This window comes from Barbus barbus, assembly GCF_936440315.1.
Source record: "Barbus barbus genome assembly, chromosome: 8".
In the NCBI taxonomy this organism is placed as follows: domain Eukaryota; kingdom Metazoa; phylum Chordata; class Actinopteri; order Cypriniformes; family Cyprinidae; genus Barbus; species Barbus barbus.
Genome location: NC_136736.1, coordinates 12,972,008 through 12,977,442, shown reverse-complemented (window position 1 = coordinate 12,977,442; position 5,435 = coordinate 12,972,008).

Below are 5,435 nucleotides of genomic sequence, written 5' to 3'. Positions count from 1 at the left end.
ATTTTTATAGCTAGTTGCACTGCATGAACTTGCAAAATTAGATGCACTGCAGTGTCCAAGTAAGATTTAGGATGATTCCCTTGATTTCTTAAGGCTTGGTTTTGATCTCACTGCTACGTTTCCCCCTCACTCTGTCCTCACACACAGCACAAGTGCAGCTAACCTACTGAAGCACTGCAGGTAATACTTAACAAGGGAGATAGTGACAGCACAAAGCTCCACCCTCAGTCCAACCTCTCCCACGGCTAATTTAAGGCAGCACATTGGACAGTCCCCCAAAGTGTTGGATTCACTCTAGCCCTTCCTCTCTTTTTCTCATTTCTTACCCACTGAAGGCAGAAAAGTTCATATTAAGACCAGAAAGGAAATAATTTGGTAACACTTTAGTATAGGGCCCAATTCTCACTATTAACTGGTTGCTTATTAGCATACCTTTTATTTATTGGCTGTTTATTAGTACTTCTAAAGCACATATTCCGCATGACCATATTCTACATCCCTAATCCTACTCAATACCTAAACTTAACAACTACCTTACTAACTATTAATAAGCAGCAAATTATGAGTTTGAGGCATATCATAGTTAATGGTTTGTTAATAGTGAGAATTGGACTTTAAAATAAAGAGTGTACAATAGTTTTGCAAGAGAAATAAAAAGGAAAGAAAATATATAAACCAAGACAAGACTGTTGTGAAATTCTGAAGTCTCTATTGATGTGGCCACTGATTTGTGATATGTGTGACAAATTCTTCAAGGAATATGTGGTTGCTGAGGATTCCCCCCCCTCATGGTTTAAGAAAAGTAGTCAGGACACCTGATGTTCAACTTTTTATTTGTGAACATTACTTTTTTTATTATTATTATTATTTTAGTTTACCTTTACTTTTTTTAAGTATTATTTTAGTTTATCTTGCCAAAATAACTACAGATATAGCTGAATAGTAGCAACAGCGCCTTCTGTTGGAGTGATAGAGACAGAAAAATAATTGTAATATTGGCAATTTGGCATCTCACAAATTATGTTAATATATAATAAAAATGTAAAAAAAAAAAGTATGTTTCCATAATTGATTTAAACATTTGTGTATGTTTAAATCAATTGTTATCAATTGATGTGGAACTGTTGCTTTTTTCACTTTTTGTTTTCAGTCAATAAATGCATGCTGTTTTTTCATGAAATTATGTGTTTATTGAGTTACTCATGTGCTTGTAACTTGGGGGGTCACCTCATGGGGCAGTTGAAAGGTCAAGCCACACAATACTCATTCCAGTTGGTTAAACAGGTGGACAGAGGCCCCTTTATTGTAATAAAATATAAAACAAGGGCTGCTCCTTGAATATTTAATAACTCTTGAACTCAACAAAATATGTTTTATTATTCTATTTTATCTTCCAGTTACATAAGCATCCATGTAAATAATCAGTAGCGCTAAGCTGTTGAAAGGTATATTCTGGCACATTTCCTAATGACACTTTATTTGCCAACCATAAGCGTAGTTTGACCTATGGTTTAAATCACATTGATCCTAACAGGCGTGATGTCCTGCTGCCTGCCTAAAAAATCCTCTCATATAATTTTATTTCTAGAGAGTCCAGATATATCTTTTGTGATTGCAGTCACTGGGGATGGGATTTTAAATGCGTCCACCGGATGATGATGATGGAAATCCCCCATGGCTGTCAGGAGTACATAGAGTTTATCCCTTAATGTGACACATGATCTTGGGCACCAATACAAGCGCTCAGCATCAATTGCAAAAAAAAAAAAAATAGGAGAAATAGCTTTCATTATTTCATTTAATAGAAGATTTATTTATTTATGTACATTTACCGATAAGCCTCATTTATTTATACTTAACTGCTTTATTTTGTTCATGTTTTTTGTTGCGACTTCAGTTTAGCATGACCTAGCTGAAGTGAGAATCAGGGTAGATACTTGAGAATACATACTGTGTATGGACCTTGTGGTCGCATAGATATAAATACCCTCTTTCCATTTATGGAGCAGTCTTTCAAATGGATATATGGGAATTGATACCACCTCACATATCCGATTAAATGACCAATAATATTTTTGTTTCGGTCATCATTTTCTTTGATAACTGACATTTTAGTTCATTACAACTAATTAACTCCATTCATGTAAACTCAACAAGAGTCGTTTACTTAAAGCATCATATTACTGAATATATGCACATGTTTTGATGGTTAATTATGTCCCTAGATACAGTTCATCACAGTTTCCAAAATAATTTAACTGGTTAACACTTTATAATAAGATTCAGTTTGTTTGTTGATGCATTACGTATTATGAACTAACAATGAACAATGCTTTTTAGATTTATTAATCAAGGTTAGTGTAATATATTATTGTATAGATGGATCAAAAATTTTATATTTTGATTTTCTAAATAATTTATATAAATAATTACTTATTTAATCATATTTCATGTTTAGAGTTTACTAATACTGAAAGTTCAACATCTTGTTTGCCTTGAGATTAGCATTTAGATTTTCCTCTGCCCCAGTGACCCTCACTAAGTTCAGATGGATAGAAGTTTTCTAAAATACTACCAAAGCTTGAATTTATGAGCTTAAATTTACTGTGATCCAGACCTTTCAGCACATTGTGAACCAGAAATCCCTTGGAGAACGCAAAGGTCATAAATCTTCAGCGAGTAAATATACACAGAATTTAACAATGCAAATTGTGGAACTTGCGTTCCACTAATGAATTGTTTGATGCCTTTAATAACATGAACCAAAATAAAGGGCAATCTGTTTATTCGGATACGTGTTTGGGACAACACTATGCCACTCTTAGCAACGCTTGTGAAAAACCCCTGTTAGCATTCGCCGAATACCCAACATGCCACGGGTGCTTGATGAGTCTGTTTCTATTTAGTTACTTTGCTAAAATAACTTTTGGTGCACTTATAACCAATGCACATTCAAGCACCTAAAGTGGACAGTTAGTGTAGTACTGATTGATAGGTGGAAACCAGCCAGCACAGTACTAGCAATAAATTTACACTTTGTCAGATTAAGTTAAATGTATGTACAGTTCTGATCCTACCAGTCAGTTTTCTGACATCAAAAGAATAAAGAACCTACTGATCTGGGGCTGTAAAACAATGCTTTTTGAAAAGTAATTTACCAAAAAATGTTTAGAAACTCCATAGCTCCACAGAGAAAAAGTGTACCATATGCATTTAGCCACTAGACTACAAAAAAACATAATTTGTTTAGAAACAAAGCCACATTAATCATTATTGACAGTGCCATTCACAGATCCGGTATTGTTGTCTTAGTTGAACATCTCCCAGCCTTAAATCTGACATATAACATATAGCTGTATCTAGCTGTACACAGCAGTTGTGGCCATGCATCACTGTCTCAGGATACATAGATTACAGACAAACGCCGCTACCAGCGCATGACCCTTCACCTTTTCAGCCATAGTATAGGTCAAGCATGCAAACAGACAAAATGCTACTATGTACTATGTCAGTACAGTCATGGTTGCACAGGAAGAGTGCCTCTACATGTCCCCCAATAAAGTGAAAATATTGTCAACAAGTATGTCAACAGCCACATGCTAATCAGTCAGCGCTTGCATATAAATTCTGGCACTTTAAAGCAAAGCAGGCAACCTTTAGTACCTTTAGGACATCTTTTATAATTGGGTGCCTGAGGGAACGTCAGGATATTCTGTGCTTTGTGTTATTATATTAATACTTTATATGGAAAATTTATCTTAGAAGAGTCATATAATATTGTTAGCTTTCTGAAATAAAAATAGATGTTTCATCCAAACTTTTCTAGGGTTAGTTCAGGGCAGGTTCAGTGGACCAAACCCTCAAAGTCATGGTAGTTATGCTATTCATCTTTGCCAGCATCAGCCAAAACTTTCTCTGCCTCAGAATAACTCTTTCCCAGAAAGGATGGCAACGTTTTCACATTGCTTTCGCACATTGCAGCATCCCAATCATCCACTGCTGTAAATATACACACTGTATAAATAGAGGATCCTAGGATAATGTACTCCTCTGGATCAAGCACAGTGTGAGCTGGGAGAAGGCAGGCCTTTTGCCTGGCCCGTCCAGTGGCACCGTCCCTCTTGCGCTGCGGTCACGCCAGCATTCTTGTGATACCTTTCCTCTGTCTCCTCCCTTTCTCCCAATCACACACCACTGTGTCCATCAGCTGACCGCAAGAACTGTACAATGTTACATAGGTGTGCTGTAGACTTGTCGGTCTCTGTTAGGTCTTCTCTTTTTAAGTTTTTTTTTTTCTATTTTGTAATATACAAGATTATTTTATAGAAGTAATTTTTTGAGTTGTTTTAAAGTATTTTACATTTACATTAAATGGGCTGCTGGATTCTTGATTCTGATTGTTTGACGAAAGTTCTAAAATGTGCAATTATTTTCAGAGAAATATATGTCTAAATTAGTTCCAGGCAGGTCTTGACCTCTTTACAGGTCATTATCACTTTGCCAAAAGATTTCAGTTATTTAAAAGGTCGTTACAGCCTACAACAGCAAAAGAACCAAAATCCACAATGACACTGACCAAGCAAATAAATATAGTAAACGATAGGACAAAAATAACAATAACTCAAAATTATTTTTATTATGTATGGAAAGCACATTGTCTCTTTCTCCTGCTCTCTCTCCTTTACAACCACATACACGTATAGTATAAACACACGCTTGCACAGAAATCTGTTGATAGCACTGCTCTGATGATTTTAGCAGTAAAATAGTTTGTCAACTTAAAAGCTACATTATATTTGCCATTAGCAAGGTAATAACAGCACTGTTTTTGAAGCAGATAAACTTAATTTTTCGCTCGTAGTCTGTCTCTGCATTAATAACTGCATTAGTCTGCTATCAATGGCTCAAACCTCCTTGTCTAAAATGACATTTTGGAATTAGCAATGGAAGTGTGGGATGAGATGCGTAAGAAATTAGCCCTACACATATGAGCATTTTAAAACCTGACAAATGTCTTGAAATACAACGTATGAACAATGTCTTGAGATCTGTTAACTGTAGTATAAGCAGAATAATTGACTCTGGTCTGTTGAATTATTAGAAAATAATGCACACCGAGGTAATAATGCGGCCACAACGCAAAGACCCATTGTCAATTATTCCTTATTTATTTAATATTTTAAAAAATATAATATCAGCACAACCTACTATACTTCTTGTGTTTTAATAGCATTCTTGGCTTCCGTTTTTTTTTTTTTTTTTCTTCATTTCTTTTATGTTCCGTTCATGATTTTGATTCAAATACTGTGAAGGTCTCTCTAAGATGCCACAGATGCCCTCACTATACATCACCTACTACTTCCTCACATTCCTCTTCCTCTTGTTTTTATAAACATGTCAGTTCAGGGACTTCTGATGTTCAGGTGTTTGATTTT